The 18,730-nt window shown below is 39.4% G+C and overlaps 1 protein-coding gene across 5 annotated transcripts in view; it reads right to left on the bottom strand.

The window, feature by feature from the left end:
• Nucleotides 1-12,784: 12,784 nt before the first annotated feature.
• Nucleotides 12,785-18,730, bottom strand: part of LOC129725983 (nuclear hormone receptor FTZ-F1-like) — a 341,425-nt gene continuing 335,479 nt past the window's right edge. For all 5 annotated transcript variants that reach the window (XM_055682488.1, XM_055682489.1, XM_055682490.1 and 2 more), the window contains one exon: nt 12,785-18,696. The gene's annotated coding sequence lies outside the window, so the exon portion shown is untranslated. The remainder of the gene's footprint in view (nt 18,697-18,730) is intronic.

The following is an 18,730-nucleotide window of genomic DNA, read 5'->3' as shown; positions in this document are numbered from 1 at the left end:
TTGCTTAGAATTTCTATTATTGAGAGGATATAGTTATTTTACTTTTAAAACGACAGATCGTAGAAATACAAAGCCGAATCCCAAATAGGCCTTCAAAAAACTCGTTCTTGGACTGCTCCTTTCTTATTTCAGGTGAAGGAAAAATTTGCTTGCCAAACACCTGAGAGACCAACCTTAGGTAGTGTGGGGTTTGATAAACTAGAACCCAGTCTCCAGCCATAATAATCTCCGGAACGACTGTTGGGTATTGCTTCGGGGAGCAGCTTTTGTGCTTTGTGTACCCTCTAGGCTCTTTAATACCTCTTAGCTAACTAACCTGGACACTGGCAGTTTTTATTTTTTGGTCATTCGACGCCTGTTTTGCAACCCTCCATATATTCTAGTCCTCGTACACCCTTCGTATTAGGTTGTCCGGAGTAGTGTCCAGCTTCCTCACTGCCATCATGTTGCTTTTCGCGAGCGTAAATGAGGCAAACGAACAAGGCATGCTAAGTAAGCTCTTCCGCATCCATGCACTCGGGACATAAGGGGGAAGATGTGTGCCTGAACCTATGCAGATACTGCCTGAAGCAGCCATGGCCTGACAGGATCTGTGTCACATGGAAGTTCGCTTCTACATGATACCACCGACCGGAATTGGACCATTCCTGCTGTCATCTGATCATCGAGGATGATTGGTACCTCATATGCCCCTTGTGTCACTTTGGGCGAAGCACTTTACGTCCTCCTTAATGGCGATACTGATAGGAGTTAGCGTTATGTCGTCTGAGAAGCCGGCAATCACAACCCCTACAAGGACCATTCTTTTCAACAGCCCGTGGTACATGACATTCAAAAACACTGGGCTTAGGGGGTTCCCTACGGTGATAAGGGGACACTTCTGACCCTCATAAACTAGTTACTACTAGTACTCGATTCTGGCAATAATTTTCCAAAATTTGGTGCTACGACACCGGAACGTTGATGCTCTGCTATGGAGTCAGGCCCGGATTAGAGGAGAGGCAAAGGGGGCAAATGCCCCGGGCCACCCGACTCGAGGGGCCCCCTAGTCCTAGGGCGACCTTTTTTTTGTTCGTCACTTTCCAGAACGTTACCTCTAAATATTTTAAGAAAAAAGGGGCCTCACAAATAAATTTGCTTATTAAATTGGCACCTTGATGCTCTTCAAGTAGCTATAAACATGTAGCATGTATGGCAGGTTTCGCTGAGCGAGGATATCACGAACTGGAACATAGGGTTGTATTCCTCGGGCCCTAAGGGTATCCAAATGTAGAGATCTGGCGCCACGGAATTCAGCACACTCAAACCACGTGATACCCCAATCCACAAACGCAATGATTACTGTCCGTGAGCCCAATACGCAGTAGATGTGCGTCTAACCCGTAGTGGTTGGACATAATCCGAGACATCACGCGAATGAAGTCTCGTCCTACATCCAACCCCCGAAACCAAGGTTTGGTGGATACCTTGGGGATGATGTTGTGTAGCCACCTTCCCAGTTCTCCCTTATCCCACGAGGTCTGCCAGTTGACAAGTGTGCTCTGACGTGAAAGTTTTAAAAATTCATTGTAGGCAATTGATCTGTCGTAAATATCACCGTTTGTTGCACCCACCTTAGCGAGTGTCCGCTTTCTCATTGCCCGGTATCGAGCAGTGAGAAGGGACCCACACTAAGGTAATCTGGGAAGATTTTTCGGATAAAGTTCTCAGATGTTCCCGTATTTTCCCCAGGAAATACGGAGAGTGCCTTATATCTTTCATCGATCGAAAAGCCTCTATAGAACTGAGACTGTCCGTAAAGATGAAGTAATGGTCCGTGGGCATTTTTTCGATAATCCCTAAGGTGTACTGAATTGCAGCCAATTCTGCGACGTAAACAGAAGCAGGATTATCGAGGTTGTAGGAAGCGGCAAAATTATTGTTGAAGATACCGAAGTTCTATTAAATCAAAGAGCAGCCGTTGCCCCACCTGTGCTCTGGGGGGAATATATATTTAGGCAATACAAAGCTCTTTTCCTTGTATTGTCATTTGACATGCGACAGCTTCGACGCCTGGGACTGAGAGGAGGTTTATACGTTAGAAAGAATAGCACTTCTTAATCTTTAGAAGTACTCCTCCGTAAGGGGTATCTCGATCAAGGCGGATTATATTAAAATCATGGAAGTTTAGATCAGTATTCGAAGTTAGCCAAGTTTCACAGAGGGAAAATGCATCGCATTTACGCTTATTAATCAAAACTTTAAATGAATCAATTTTGGGGATGATACTTCTACAATTCCACTCTAAAATAGAGATAGAATCCTTCATATCAGCCGATGAATTAGCCATCGAAGGATACGATCGCTGCAAGGAGGGGCCATTTAGCAGTCAACTGCTTCAAAAACGTTAAAACTGTTGGTAAAAATGCCAGCAGAAGACTTTTAGGAGGAACAGTTATGTTGAAAGTTTCAAAAAACCCAGTTCACAATATCTGAAAACTTCAGCAGTCCAGATTGTGGCTGAATCTTGGACGAAAAAGAAGGAATAGTTGGGTTTTTTCATGTTCCTGGAAGTGCCGGAAACTCCTTGCTAGAATTCAATCTTGCCAATCCCGGAGGAGTTTGCTTCGGATTTTCTACAGCACTTTTTTGTTTCTTAGTACCAGTCATTTCAAATGGAGACCTTCTCTGTCCCTTCCTGGGAAGTCTAGGAGAAGAGAGGTTTTTTCTCTTCCTAGGCTTCCCGGGTTCAACAAAAAAAGGTTCCCCAACTGAATCGTCAGAATCAGACTCATCGGATGATAAGACCTCAAAGAGATTCGGGGAAACCAGTTTGGTGGTAGCAGCCTCTTTGAGCATTTCTGTGAAAGTGCGCTCAGAGCGCTCTTTCAAAGACCGCTTGATCTTCTCAGGGTGATTTTTTTTATTTCTAGGCGATGGCATTACACTCCCGTTGTGATTTACACTATAACAAACCGATTGATGATCGCTATTGGTGTAGCCAATGCCTATCCTCCAGTTCGTGATCAATCCAGGACTAGAGAAACGTCACATAGAATATTAACCTGGTACCATTCCTGCTGAATGTACTTATGGTCCTAACGTTGGCTAGATCTAGGTTAAGCTTTGCCGAAACTTCCAACAAGATCTGGTCTTTGCCACAGGTTCAGATCGCTTGCCGAATCAGGTATTACTTGGCAAACTTTGAAGGTTTTGCTTCCTTAATACTTCCGGAACATGAAACTTGCACTATATAGTGAAGAACCCCTCGGAAGTTGCCGAAAGTACGCCTTAATGTTAGTCTCATCATTCATAATGAGACAGTGAGACTCAATCTCATCTGGGTGTACAGTTTTCGAGCCCGTGACTTTCCCAGCGTATTTTGCCGTCCGTCACGATTTGGAGTCTTTTGCACTTTGTACGTGTGGAGTCCCTCCCGGTTCTAGGCTCTCTGAACGAAGAACCTGGACTGATTTAACTTTTTGGCCACATCCCTGACCGACGCATTGGGATTCCGCTTAAGCGCTTTCATAACACGTTTGTGACCCTGATCACTACCGCATTTCTCCTTTGCGATGCCGAGTGGAAGTGAGACGGAATACGGTGTTATCTTTATCATCATCACAGCCCTCTTTCAATATTTCACAGTATTTCACATCAGGGTGTCAATTGGGTTGTTTAAGTATTCACTGATTCACTGAGTATAGTATATAATTCATTGAATGACGCTTTTTGTTAATCATCAAACGTGCGACATATTTTTCAATAGACATTCTGACCAGGGATGCCCTATATATAGTAGGGTGCCACCCAAAATGGCCATCTCGAATTTCAAAAAAAAAACCCTATACAACATGTTCACCTGCTCGAAAAAACACCCTGTGCAAAATTTCAGCTCAATCGGACTTAAAATGGGGTGGCGCAAAGCGATTGAAGTTTGGCTTTTTTGAAAACCGAAAAATCACCCAAGGGGGGGGGGGTACGTGAAATTTCGGTTTTCGAACATTTTTTTTGATGCCTAATGACTTAAAAACGCATGAAACGTCGAGAATTGGTGTCATCTGAAAAAATTTTTTTTTGCAAAAATTTACTCTCTGGGACTCGTTTTTTCAATTGTGGAAGGCTGAGTTCAAAATGATTAAAATTTATCTTTTGAAATTGATCACTAGTCTCTCGAAATAGCTTGTATAATGATACCAGTCCGTTCATATAGAAATCAAGAAAAATAAGTTATCATTTTTTGAAAAAAAAAATTTTTTGAAAAAAAATTATTTTCAATTATTTTTTTTAAGAGGCATATTTTTTTGGAAGGACAAAATATTATCTACAACTTTTCCGAAGACACTATGCCGTTTCGACTGTAGACATATTTTTAATTTCCTATAGAGCACTCCATGAGGAATCAAGAATATGTCTACAGTGAAAACGGTTTATTTGATTGGCATAGTGTATCTGGCAAAGTTGTAAATAATAACTTCGTTCCTCCAAAAAAATGTACCCTGTGAAAAAAAAATTTAAAAAATATAACTTTTTTTCTGATTTCTCCATGGTCGGTTTTGTTGTTCAGGAAAACTTTCGTATTTTTCATAAAAAAAAATCAGTTTTTCTAAATGGGCTGTTTTCGATAATTAATTTATAACTTTCATTTTTTGCCTTTCTCCTAGAAAGGTATAGCAATCACTTGCAAAACCGAAAGTGCTCCAAAGGGCCGAATGGCATATATCACTCGACTCAGCTCTACGAGCTGAGCATTTTCTGTATGTGTGTGTGTATGTGTGTGTGTGTGTGTGTGTGTGTGTGTATGTGCAGATTTTTATTCTCACTCACTTTTCTCAGAGATGGCTGGACCGATTTTCATGAAATTAATTGCAAATGAAAGGTCTTATTGTCCCATAAGACCCTATTAAATTTCATTGTAATCGGATTTTTAGTTTCGAGGTTATGTATCAAATAGTAAAAATCATAAAACATCATTATCTCGAAAACTACACAACCGATTTGAACAAAATTGGTCTCAAAAGAACGGGCTACCTTGAAAAACCTTTTCTCAGAGATGGCTGACCCGATTTCCACAAAATTAGTGTCAACTGATAAGTCTAGCTGCCTCGTAACACCCTATTGAATTTTACTGTAATCGGACTGTAACTTCGTCTGTAAAGTACTAAAATGTGAAAATCACGAAACTTCACTTCAATATTTGGTATTTTCGTGCAACGTAAGAACTAACATCACTCATACGACGCGACGCGGGACAAAACACATCACTTATCGTTCTTACTACATTTAACATTTTAAAATTTTTACCTCAAAGCTCGACCGGTTTCGGGCGTAATACTGCCCATCTTCAGGAGGAGAGTCCGACTGGTTACACTTCTTTATACGTTGTTCGTATACGTCAGAGAGCAAATAGATGCTACGGGATTCTCCGCTTTAGTATGTTAAATAGACAGGATGTGATGGGGGGATCGTCTTCGTTCATCAGCGGTTCTGTCGAATTACTGATGTGAAGCGATTCCCAAGCATTTAAGTGGGACGTTTTTCTTACGTTTTTAATAATTTTCGCGTTTTTCCAGTCTATTTGGTGGTCTAAAGTTACGGTGTGGGCGGCTACACTAGATTCGCAGGACTTTGCATTATCAACGGCATGTTTATGTTCTTTGATTCGCACTTTCACCTTGCGTCGAGTTTGCCCGATATACACCGAGGGACAATTCTGGCATGGAATCCGGTATATTCCGGAATGCTCACCTGGGGGAACTTTGTCTTGTAAATTGCATAGCAAGTCTCGCAATGTGTTTTCGCTTTTGTGCACGATTTGAAAATTAGGTCTTCTCAGTGTATTTTTTATTCGGTTGGTTACTTTGGGGTAGAATGGTAAACTGATCCTTTTTATTTCACTAGAATTTTGTCCACGAATCTTTTGTCGTAGCCATTTATTTCTGCTGCTTTGTATATTTGTTGCTGTTCTTTGGCAAACTCCTCGGCTTCCATTGGCAGAGAATTATTTCCCACGAGTATGGAAAAGATACGTGGATGATGTTTTTGCCCCGGTGACGCCCGAAACCGGTCGAGTTTTAAGGTAAAAATTTTAAAATGTTAAATGTAGTAAGAACGATAAGTGTTGTGTTTTGTCCCGCGTCGCGTCGTATGAGTCACGAAACTTCATTATCTCAAAAACTGCACAACCGATTTGATCAATATTATTATCAGATGAGCGGGCTAGTTAAGGGTTAACTGATGAATTATGATTGAACACGTGGTTTCAAAGTTTGGCTGCCCTATACGTTCCCATTTAATTTGATTATAATTGAACTTAAGCCACCGTTATGTATTAAATTGTTAATAAAACAATGAAAGTCTATTATTTCACATGACTTATTTGAACATAACTAGTGTCATACGAACGAGTAATCTCTCAAACTTACAAATAAAAAACTTCATAACAATTTGATATGTGGCTGAAAAGTTATGGAAAGAAAAGAAATTCTAAGACTTTTTAAAACTATACCTGCTTTGATTGATATATTTATGTGGCCTCAACATAGTTTAAATGTGGTTTTGTACTATTTGAACGTTCCAAAGTCATTGATTTCTTGCGATGTGTTCAAAGTCTGCAAATGCACGACGAATCGGCCATAGGATATGATCAAAGTCAAAAGACAAATCGTTTGGTTTATCGGTTTTATTGGTTTTATCGAAATGACAACATCCTCGACTTTTGGCTTCTGTACATGGCCCTAATTCTGAATACATTCATATTGGGTGGTATTCGGTCATTTTCAGCAAATTTTCTAGCATCAATCTAACATCTGAAATACCCATATTGGGAGGTATTTAGTTATTTTGGTTGTTTTCCAGAAACTAAAAGTGGTCGTCTTTAAATTCAAAATGGTGTCAAGGGTCAATGTTTGGTTTCTATGCATCATCTCGATTACGGAAATATCCATGTTGAGTATTATTTGGTTATTTTCGACTGTTTCCCATAAGTTGCCATTTAGCGATTCAAAATGGTGCCTGAGGTCAATTGTTAGCTCATTGCATCATTATGGTTCCAGAGATACTCATATTGGATGGTATTTGGTTATTTTTGGCTGTTTTTCACAAACCGGAAGTCGCCATCTTGGATTTCAAAATGGTATTTAATATAATTTCTGGCCTCTGAGCGTCATTCTGGTTGAAAAAACACCCATATTGGGTGCAATTTGATTATTTTCGATTTCAGCTGCTGTGTATCATTCTAGATCCGGAGATACTCATGTTAGACGGAAACCGGCCATTTTTGGCTGTTTTCCAGAAACCACAAGTTGCCATCCTACAATTCATAATAGTGCCTGAAGTCGATTTGTGGCTCCAGTGCATCATTACGATTCCGAAAATACCCATATTGGGTGGTATTTGGTCGTTTGCCGCTGTTTTTCCGTAGCCGGAAGTCGCCATATTAGAATTCAAAATGGTATCTGTGGTCGAATTTAGCTCCTGTGTATCTTTCTTGTGGTCCCCGTGGCTCTGTGGTTAGCGATGTCGAGGATCTTTTTGAACTGGAAATTTTCTCGACTCAGCACTGGGGCACGGTGTATCATTGTACTTATCCTACACATGCAAAATGTGCCAAAAACAATATCCAAAATGTTGCCTGAGGTCGATTATGGAACATATTTGTTACCACTAAAAACATTCACCTGCCAAATATGGTTCCATTTAGTTGATTAGTTCGCGAGATGTGCAGAAATTTGTGCAGAAACATGTGCTTCCATAAGAGAGAGGGGCGTCGAACCATTATTGATATATTTATTACCCTTTAAAACATCCACATGCCAAATTCGGTTTCATTTGCTTGGTTTGTTCTTGAGTTGTGCAGAAATGTATGTTTCATTTGTATTGGACCCCTCCTTTCCAGAAGAGGGAGGGGTCTCAAACTATCATAGGAACCTTTATCGGGACCAAAAACCCCTACATACAAATTTTCACGTCGATCGGTTCGGTAGTTTTCGAGCCTATATGGATCAAACAGACAGACAGACCGGACTACATTTTTATATGTATAGATTACAACATCAATATTTTAGAATCTAAACAGTGACATACATTCATTGGATTGAAGCGTTCATGTAAATCCATTTTTACAAATAAAAGTTTGAATGAGAAAGGCTGGGTCTGACCGCTAGGTGGATTAATTTTGGTTTTTTAAACTAGTGATTTGTTTTTAGAGTGTATATTTTTTTTGAAAAACAAAACTATTATCTACAACTTTGCCGAAGATGTCACACCGCTCAAACGAACCGTGTTGGCTCTAAAATTTTACTATCCGAAATAGCATTTTCCAATAACATGAGTAGTTGTTCAATAAATTAAACCAATAGCACAAAATGGCATCTTTTGCCTATAACAACGTCTATGCAAAGTTTCAGCCAATGGGCACGTTCACGTTCTGATGATGTAAACTTGACAGAAAATGTATGGTCGACTGTCAAAACGACGCAAACCCAGAAACAACGAGTCAATTGTGTTGCGTATCTGATTGAGATCCCTGAACTCTCATTATCACTGAATAACATCGATACAGTCTTTTGTCCGATTATATGAGCCAGAGCACTGTGTGTTCAATCAAGTGTTGGCAAAGGACATTATTGTGGTAAATAAAACGAATAAATTGTCTGATACAACATTCGAAAGACGAGTGCAAATGTCTTAGAGTAGATTATTCAAACAAAGTAATATAACATATTCCATCAGTTTCCACCGTTTCATTTAAAAGTTTAAGACACTTGGAATCGAAAACATTTTTCAAATATTAAAATTCCATGTACCTCCCGTGTGTGATTTTGCAAATGACATGAATGCATTCAACATTTTCCACGAGCACAATCTTAACTTTGGTTGAGATAATTATTTTTTTTGCACAGAGTAGTTTGATACATTTTGTAAATTTATTTTGTAATGTTTTGCCATTTTACTAATAATTTTTCCAATTCAACATTGCCACCCTAACGACAATGATATAAAAAATATTATGTTTTCAGGAATTTTTCTATTGGTATTCAGTGAAAAGTGATTTTTTTCATTTTATACTCATTTTTACATAATATTATGAACCACCCTATGTCGAATAAATGAACCCCCCTAATGAAACATAATGTATTCGATGCTAGTTATAGTGTATATCAATATACAAGCTATTTCGAGAGACTAGTGATCAATTTCAAAAGATAAATTTTAATCATTTTGAACTCAGCCTTCCACAATTGAAAAAACAAGTCCCAGAGAGTAAATTTTTGCAAAAAAATTTTTTTCAGATGACACCAATTCTCGACGTTTCATGCGTTTTTAAGTCATTTGGCATCAAAAATTTTTTTCGAAAACCGAAATTTCACGCCCCCCCCCCCCCTTGGGTGATTTTTCGGTTTTCTAAAAAGCCAAACTTCAATCGCTTTGCGCCACCCCATTTCAAGTCCGATTGAGCTGAAATTTTGCACAGGGTGTTTTTTCGAGCAGGTGAACATTTTGTATAGGGCTTTTTTTTAATTTTCTGGTCACTTTTTTCCATACGATGATTGGCGCCCTAATATATAGATTAATCTGTATTTTACAGATTTTTAGGCCGAAGTTACGTTACAGAATCTGTATATACAGATATACAGATTTTCGTCAAATAGTACAGATTTTTCAAATTGACATTAATTTTTATGGACACTCCAAATTGAATGCATTAAATATTGAGCAAATTGAATATATTTTCAATTCCTCGCACGTTTTAGTTTAGAAATGGATTTTCTATATGTACCATAAAAACTAAAAAAAAAAAAAGGCAAAGTTCTTTATGTTTAGACAATACAGATTTTTTTACAGATATTTTTGATCCAGATACAGATGCTCAGATTTTTTCAAAGAAAAATACAGATAAATCTGTATGTGGCAACTGTGATTCTGATGCGAAATGGATGTTGCAAATCCGAGACACATAAGGTACGATAATTGGATCTTATGTGATCATATAACATCGTATTCGGCCTCGCGTCCGTTATGCCTCGTGGCAGTATGCCTTGTATCTGTTCTGCCTCGCGTCTGTATGCCGTGTGTCCCTTCCCCGCGTAGCAGTGGTTCAGATTCAGTTGTGTGCCCCTCACGGCCATGACTTAGTAGCCGGTACTCTACTACCTCAGGCCTCCCATAGAGAGCTGTGTCCCTTTCACCGGAAAAAGCAGATCGGAAAGTGGCCACCTGGGTCCCCGCATGACCCTTTCCGGGGCGTATGGACTCAGTACTACCGCAGACAGAGTTCCAAACTTGTGTAAAATTTTTTGTAGTAGCAATTCGTAACCAGATAGCGCTACCAGTGACGCCAGCCTCGTACAGCGCTGGCGTCATTGGTAGCGCTATATGGTTAAAAAGCGAAAAAAGATGTATTGTAGGGATGAGGTCACCAGGCGGCGCTAGTGTATAAGTGATTTATAACGCAACTCTTTGAAAATTTACACGGAATTTTTGATCAATGTTGTTCTTGCTTGAACGTCTGTCTGTGGTACTACATCAATCCCGCACTTCTCCTTGTGGGCTCGTGTAACGTCACACCTCGCGGTGATTTCGTCCAGATTTTAAAGTTGTAGAGTCACCTTCTTTCCCTAGACCGTCTTGTAGGTAGCGCCTTTATTTTTCGCGTCTCTGCAGAGCTCAAGAAGCATCTCGTCTGTGCGAGATCGACAGATGCTCCGCACATCCGTTTTAGATCCTTGAGGTGGGTTTCACTAATTTCAAGACTTCAGAGTACTTAGACGCGACTTTGAGGGAGTCGCGCCTTTATAGCCTAACTTGATCGTTATGCCATCTTCTTGGGAACGGGGAACTGCTTCGTTCGTTTAGCGATATACCCCATAGAGCAGGCCGCTGCGAAAGAGGGTGTCTGTTTGCACCTGTTTGGATGCAGTTGCCCTCGTGGTCCTCTTTCTCAGCGATCTCCATTCGAGCAACAAGTTTCGCGTGCTTTGTTTTGGCCTCATCTATGGTGTCTTGAAGCAGGAGGAGGCTCTGCTTCAGATCACCAGCGATGTTCCGCCTGTTCACCATGAACTCGATTATCGCATCTAGCTGTTCCGCCTTGTTCTGCGGAAATCGCTGGATGTCCCCACGCATGAAGGGGTTTGGAAGTCTCTCGTATCCATTTAAATTCATTTTTGGTTAAATAGGTCTCCTCTCTAACCGCTATCCTTATCCATACTGAAATAGTGTCCCTATATGGACCTATAATAGTCTATGCCGAAGCACTGAGGTCATGGTTAGGGTGGGCCGCAATAGCGCCGTATGGGCAAATATATCGCCCCCGCTATTACGCAGGGTAAGTCAGGAACTATTATTTTATCCTACTCCTACCTAATTTTCACCTGACACTGGACTCTGAACGTATTGGAGGCCTGGAGGGCTTCCAAGATTTGCGGGACGGAGATCCCTGCATTGAGTATCATCTCACCATTTCAAGCCGTTGTCACACGACCTTGCTAAGGGAGGTGTCAGCCCAAAGTCGTAGCACATTGTCAAAATCCAACTCATATCCGGTTCCTTTGCTACCAGTTGCTATAATTGGGACTTTACTGGTGTTGGTCTCAATGGGGTGCATTTGGGTGATGAGAGCGGCACCATTTACTCCGTCAGAAATTCTTCCGGATACATGTGGCTTTTGGTTATGCCTCGATAATTGCAACAGACCGGTCTCTGTCCCTTCTCATAGTTAGAGTATATGAGTTCTTCCAACTCATCTGTAGGTAGTTTTTTCTCAGATCCAACCCTCATAAGAATCTGGTGGATTACACTATACAGCTGCACGCTTCCCACTTCGAATGGTTCCGACGGTAAGCCGTTCTCCCCAACGGCTTTATAGTCAGCTCTCCGCAAGCTTTTTTCATCTCATCGAACTAGTTGTTCTTCCCCAAATTCTCTCCTGTTCCGCTTGATGACTCTTCTACTTTCTTCACCGTTCAACACCACTTCGAAAAGTTTTTTCGAACGCTTGGGCACCTGCGACTTAAAGGTAGTCAGGTTCCTTCTGCTGTCCTTACACATGACCGAACGCGGTGGCAGCGTTCACTTTTTCACGACGGGTAGTCTTTTCTCGGTAGCTTTCCGGTATTTCTCCGGCATCTGCCGGATCATCTGTTTTATTGACCGCGTCGTTGATGCCGTTCATCAACTTTTATATTCTTTTTTATTGTCCTGGACGATCTAGATTTAAATACTTTAAACATCCGGGTGCGGTACTTGCCAACCATGAGATAGTGATTTTAATCAACGATTGGTTGCCCGGAAGGTGCCGGTCATCGATCAGCAAGTGATCGATCTGGGTTGGGTTCCGATGACGGTTTTTATGTTTGTTGTGGGTACTTCCCACACGGTTTCTTAATAAGCTCGTAGTACTTTTCTTTTACGTCGTCGGTTTTATAGTTTGTCGAAGCATATACGGCCTGCAGTCACTGACGAGCTAAACGTTGTAATGAAGCCAAATGTTGTAATAGTGAAGTTTGACTGCTAAGTTGCAGATGAGTTTCTCGTCCAAAATCCAGCCGACTCGACATCTGCGATAGCAACATTTTTGGAAATTCTTCCTTATTAAGAATACGCATTTTCAATTTTTCTTTATTCGCTTCACTTTTGTATTTTAAATACATTAATTTAAAATAAGATGATGTTATCTGCATTTTTACAAGTATTTCCCATTATTTTTTTTTCTTCTCTCAAATATATATTGAAAATATATACTCATGTGTTTCGTTACCTATACGTTTTGTGTTGTGTTTCACTTTTATGTCTCCGCTGTGTGTTTGTTTTTTTTTTGTATAGACTACGATCATGAATCTACGTTTTGTTGTTGCCGAATTTTGTGATTTTATTTTCTCTTAATTTTTCAACACATATTTCTCTTTGTTAACTGCTAGGAAAAAAAGAACTTATCACTTATTACAACTTAGCCAGTATAAAAATAATGTACATTAATAACATTTTTTTCTTTCTATCCATAAACTCTCTATGCTCTCATATATTTATTTTGCCTGTTTGCTTCTGTGGTTTGCTCTTACCAATGGTGCACACAGATGTGTAGCCACAACAGTTTGCCGTTAAAAAGTTGCTTAAATCTCTCAGAAACAAAATAAGAAGAAAAAGATAGCCTACAACTGCTCAACATCGACTTCGCCGCCCGATTTGATCGCGCGCGCGGTCCCGCAACGTTACCCGGCGGGTGTGTGTGTGCTTGTTTTATACTTGTTTGTTTAAAGAGCTTGTTTCACATTTTTCTTTAGTTTGCTTGCTTCGTATTTGCATTTTGTAACATCGAGTTCCATACACTTTCGCACTTATAGTCTAATGATACTTTTTGAAAGTATGCTGGTAAATTTATTGAACCGTTGTTTTGTTGCTGCTTAGCTCTGCCTTATGTTTTTTTTCTCTCTTCTGTTTGTCATCCGGTTCGTTTCGACTTACTAGTATTACACGATGTTTAAGGTTTTCTTTTACTTCTCTTCATTTTGCCAGGGAAAAACCTAAAGCTACGGTTACTTTTTCTTTAAATGGTATAGTTTTTACACTTTTCTCCTTCCTGCCTTTTTTTCTCGATTAAAAAATTAAGTAATATCCTAAGCGAACGTTGATTACTGTTGTTTTGCTTTTGCGTTTGTTTTTTTTTATCATTCGGACAAAACTAAACGGATTAAACTTTAGCTTCTTATGTACACCTTCGGTGTACATGTTAAATTAAACACTCAATTATCACTTAGACGAACAACTTAAATGGTAAAAAGTTTTGAAAACACATTTAGGTAAGGTACCCCATTTTTTTGATTTCATTTTTATTTTCTTAATATCATGAATATTTGCTGTTTTTTTTCTCTCTCTCTCTCTTTAAAGTTTGTTTTGTAAGGGTGATGTTTCATATTTCTTACTGTGAGTGTGCATTTTGTAGGTCAATTTTGGAAACCAGTAGCGATTTTTTTGCGTGTCTAAGACGCACTAAGTATGATTATGGGCTGAAAATTATGGCATTGCATGAGGCATGACTGGGCGTAACGACTATCGGTTAGCGAAGATTCACACCACTTATGGTTGGGTGTGTTGCATGCGCGGGGCGTTACATGCCCGCTCGTAGTTGGCGCTGTGGATGGCAAATGGTGATAATACACAGGAACGCCTCTCTTTTATAGTGGGTATGGTATAAATCAAACAGCACCTTGTTCGTTCGAAACCATTCTCGTGTGGCATGGACGAGAAAATTTCAAGCCGAAAAAGTAAAACAAAATTCTAATACCTTCACCTCATTAAATCTTCTTTTTTTTGTTGTTTTTTGGTACTTTTTTGACAAAATTAGCTTGCACTATCTAAACGTAATCTGCGTAACCACTCGATTATGTTATTTTTGTTGCCGTTGCTTTCTAAGCTTCTACAGACAATGGATCAATACTTCATAAATTAAGTGTGTTTTGCTTCATTAAACCTATATCACTGTGGCAAATTATTTCGCTTAATATTTCCACATTTCAGTGTGTTGTTTTCGATGCAGCCTTTGCTACAGTGGTGCTTGTAGTTAAAAATCTGCCTCGTTTTGGAATGTCTGCTTCTAGTAGAGCGAAACTTCGTCACGATTATTGTTTGCCATTCCTCGACGCTGTCTTTCTCGGTGGGACACATATGATTTCTGGCAGTACATCTTTCCTCTTGTGAGAATCTTAGCGATAATTACCGACGATTTCGAATCGTGTCTCTATCAGATGTGATCACACGCCTTGAACATCGTTGTCCCCTTCGCTAGCTGTTCTGCGCTCTTTACTCGACACATTTGAACATTTGTTAAAATTATTTAAATCTCTAACTACTAAAAAACGAACAATCTACAGCTAGTGTATTTCTCCCTTACCGGTGTTTCTATTAAGAACAATATTCTTTCACAGCTTCTGGTTACTTTTCCCTTTCGAATACCCTTTCTCACTTGTAACGTCTCGTTTTTCTAACCTCTAACACACGGCCTCTGCGTGATGCCCATTTAAATCCCGCCGAAAATTATAATCAAGCGTCCCTGCACAGAGCGTTGGAACAAGGTGCTGACAATTATAGTTAAGCGTTTGCCTTCACGTCTCACCGTTGGTCAGAATTATTGCTGGCCGCGAAGTATCTTCGATCATCTCTCATCGGTTAGGAAGTGACAGTACAAGTGGTTTGCCTTCTAAATAATATTTACAGCTTCTATTTCATCTTCTAATTCTACCGTGTTACTCATTTGAGAGTCCTACATCGCTCTTACGCGCGCGCACGTGTCTTTGTCGATAAAAAATTCTCTATTCGTGTGGGTGTCAGTGTATTGTTTGTTTAATCGCTTTCAGTGTCTCTAGTTTTTTTTTGTACTTTTCAAAAGGCATTGAATTGTTTTCATCTAGCTGCGTAGCTGATTTCCTCTTTCGCTTCTACCATCAAACGACTCGCTCGATTTGATTACCCGACTCTTTCTTTTCTGAAGAACTGGCAGGGCACGGTTGTTGCAGAGATGAACAAATCTCTTTAAAGTTCCCACTAACTGTAGACCTGGATTGCTCTAGTTCTTCAACTTGACTATGAATAAAAGTGGCATCGAAAAATATATCCTCTTACTCTGAAGGTGTGTAAGTGTGACAGAGTGTTCTGCTGGGCATTCGCTAACTATTTGGTTGCAGGTATGTATTCTCCGTAATCAGTGTACTTTTTTTGTTTGTTTGTTTGCTTCCATCTCCGATCGGCTAAAAGTGATTTGAGCTACTCCTACACAGACTATTTACAAGTACGAATTATTCGGAAGTTCCACTACCCTGAAGTCGGCCTTCCATCTCTTATTCAATAAAAAATAAAACTATTTCTTGTTAATACTTTCATTTAGAATACGCTGCAAGCGTTTGACGGCCCATATTTTAATTTAAATATACTCTCATTTTCTTCACTACTCAACCTCCTTACTTCTTTTTTGGATTTTGTTTTCCATTAGAACACATTCGATACCATTTCTTTTTTGTTTTTGTTTTTAGCATCACATTTAATTGTTCAATATTTTTAAATGTATATTTTGTATTTATATTTGGTGAGGGAATGACTGCCTCCAGTGTGATCGATGATCGAAGATTATTATTATCAACTTCTTTACCGAAACACAAACACGACAATGCTCCCAGTCGATTGCGAGTTCAGTACTCCAGCAGGTTAGAAAAATACCAAAGCCCCAAATACCAGCCGAACCACCTAACACCGGATATCTTCAACCGGATGCGCTACTAGTGGCTTTCAACTTAATCCTAAACGCACGTGTTCGGCCTCGAGGTTGCACCATGCTCTATTAAAGCAGTCCGGAAGGCGGTTGGCAATCTTCACACATGAGCCAACTCTCTCGAATCGTGAAAGATTAGAAAGCGGGCAAGAGGTTAAACTTCAACCACAAACACAGGACTGCTTCGCGCTAGAGCTTGGTAAATGCGCAACATCCGGGGCTGGAGCACACCGTACGTTACCGTATCGCTTGTTTTTTGGTTTGGTTTCACTTATCGGCTAGAGATATTCACTCGCACAAAGTCCAGGTGAATTTTGTTTTCAGTTGCATTGACTGTTTCATTTTCTTCTTCTTTTATGTACAGAGTTTGATACTAGATGCGCTGGGAAGCTTTCCGGTGAGGGTGATTCTAGCGGCCTGAGAAAAGACTCGGGGCTCGTGCATTTTCACCAAAGCTATGCAGTAATGATGTCTGCTTATGATCGAAAGAAGGCTCCTGTTTGCGTTCAGTAAGTAGATAACTTTCTCAGTACATAAAAAGAGCGAAAGAGAAGAGTTGAAGGTGATAGAGAAAACTAGCTAAAGTAAAGAGTGTGTAAATGTTTTAAGAATAGAAGTATAGAACAGAATAAAGAAAGTATAGAGTAGAATTCAAAATGGGAAAAGTAAACTGTGAGCTGCTGAAAATTGAAAAAAACAAATTTTTCAGCAACATTCAAAATAGTCTAGAAGACGTAAATTTATCAGCAGATTGCAGGACCTGTTTCAAGTGTTAGGTAATCAAACTGCGAGAATTTAAACAACACTTTGTTTTATTCAAATAATTGAGAAGTAAGTTGCTAATTGATGCTGGTTTGTATAAGTTTTGTCTGAAACTTTCCGTATTTTATGTTGGGCATCAAAGTACAATTGATTGATTAATAGGTTTAAAATTATTTTGAAGCAAAAAAGATGGAGAAAAACTTTCAAGTTTAAATGCAAAATGAACGATTTTCGTAGTATGTATACTGCAACTTGTGTGAAAAGATGAAGAAGAATAGTGAAAATAAAATGTTATAGGAAAGACTAGATTAGAAACCGGAGATAGCTAGCGCTAGAAACAGGAAAGAGGAGAAAACCTACACTGTCTGCACCATATCCAGGAATTCTGACCAACAACTGATTCGAAACGCTTCTTCTGATGGCTTAAACTTGTGGCACAACTACGCCTACGGGTTAGTTACTGTGATGTTGCTGCTCTTATGACAGTTAATTGTTTTGTTTGTTTGTTTCCTTTAGGTGAAATGGTGACTTCTACGGACTTTACTGCTTCCACTGTGGCGACGTGGCTGACTTTTTGCAGCTCGAATAGTTGATTGTTTGTTGTTCGATAAAATTTGAAAACGCGCAAACGTTCGCCTGCTCTTAGCAGGCAAGCGTGTGTGACAGTTGGTGTTCGCGTTTGTACTATAAACGGTAACAGTGATGTAATACACAGCTTTAGTATAACCTGCGCTTATTTGTTCGCACTTTTATTTCCTTCTTTAATTTGATGAGATTTCTGTTTCCTGTGCTTATAGCTTCAACAAATAGGAAGAACATGTTCAACAACTTCGATTTGACTTTGTTATGCTATTGTGTTCGTCCAATGTTCGATTATTGGTAATATTGTTTTCTTTTGTTGGTTTGCATAGGATATTATTTGCTGTTTAAGTGCCTTTTTGGTTACGTAGAGTAAGTGTAGGACAAAGAGGAATAAAAGTGCTCTTCATCGCCACCTGTTTTGAAATGTGGTTTTGATGTATAAAGGGACATGCCACTTTAGTCACCGTGTTCTCATGCTACTGACTGGCTGAATAGTATGAGACTTTGAGCGCACAAAAATAATTGGATGACATGAATGTGGCGGTTACATTGTGTTTGTTTATTTTTGTGTTGCCTCTGCTTAATATATTGCAATAACGCTTTCGAAAAAAGAAACAGGTTTATGATGATTACACGAAAGAAGGAGCTATTGGTTGAAGGAGAGTTCGTTAACAGTTTTTTTTAACACTTATTGAACACTTAGTTTTAGATCCTTTGTTTTAGCATCTGTTATATATATGTCATTCGTTTTTGGGCTTTCCTTTGATTGGATGTTTTTTTTTGTAACTGAATTTCGTTTGATAGTATATTGTTTCAAACACTGAATTAGAGTTATCGGCAAAATTGATTTCGATTGACTATTGTAACGACTTTCTTGACCTTCTGTTGACTACGATTACACTGTGAATTAAATCTTAACTCGCTGAGATGAGATGGTAACGTCATTGTATTTAAACTGCGTATCTGTGTACTTGATAAATGGTGAGTTGGTAGCAATACAGATTCTGTTCTGTATATCTGCCTGCTCCGTGAAATATTGTGGAACGGATTTTTCTTCTGTGTCTGTCTGCGTGAGGCTGGGAATATTTGGCGCCCATGGACTGTATTACCCTCTAGCGAGAATAACGAAGAATAAGTCTTACATAA

The sequence above is a fragment of the Wyeomyia smithii genome, chromosome 2 (assembly GCF_029784165.1).
Source record: "Wyeomyia smithii strain HCP4-BCI-WySm-NY-G18 chromosome 2, ASM2978416v1, whole genome shotgun sequence".
Lineage (NCBI taxonomy): Eukaryota > Metazoa > Arthropoda > Insecta > Diptera > Culicidae > Wyeomyia > Wyeomyia smithii.
This window is presented reverse-complemented; position numbering and strand designations above follow the sequence as displayed.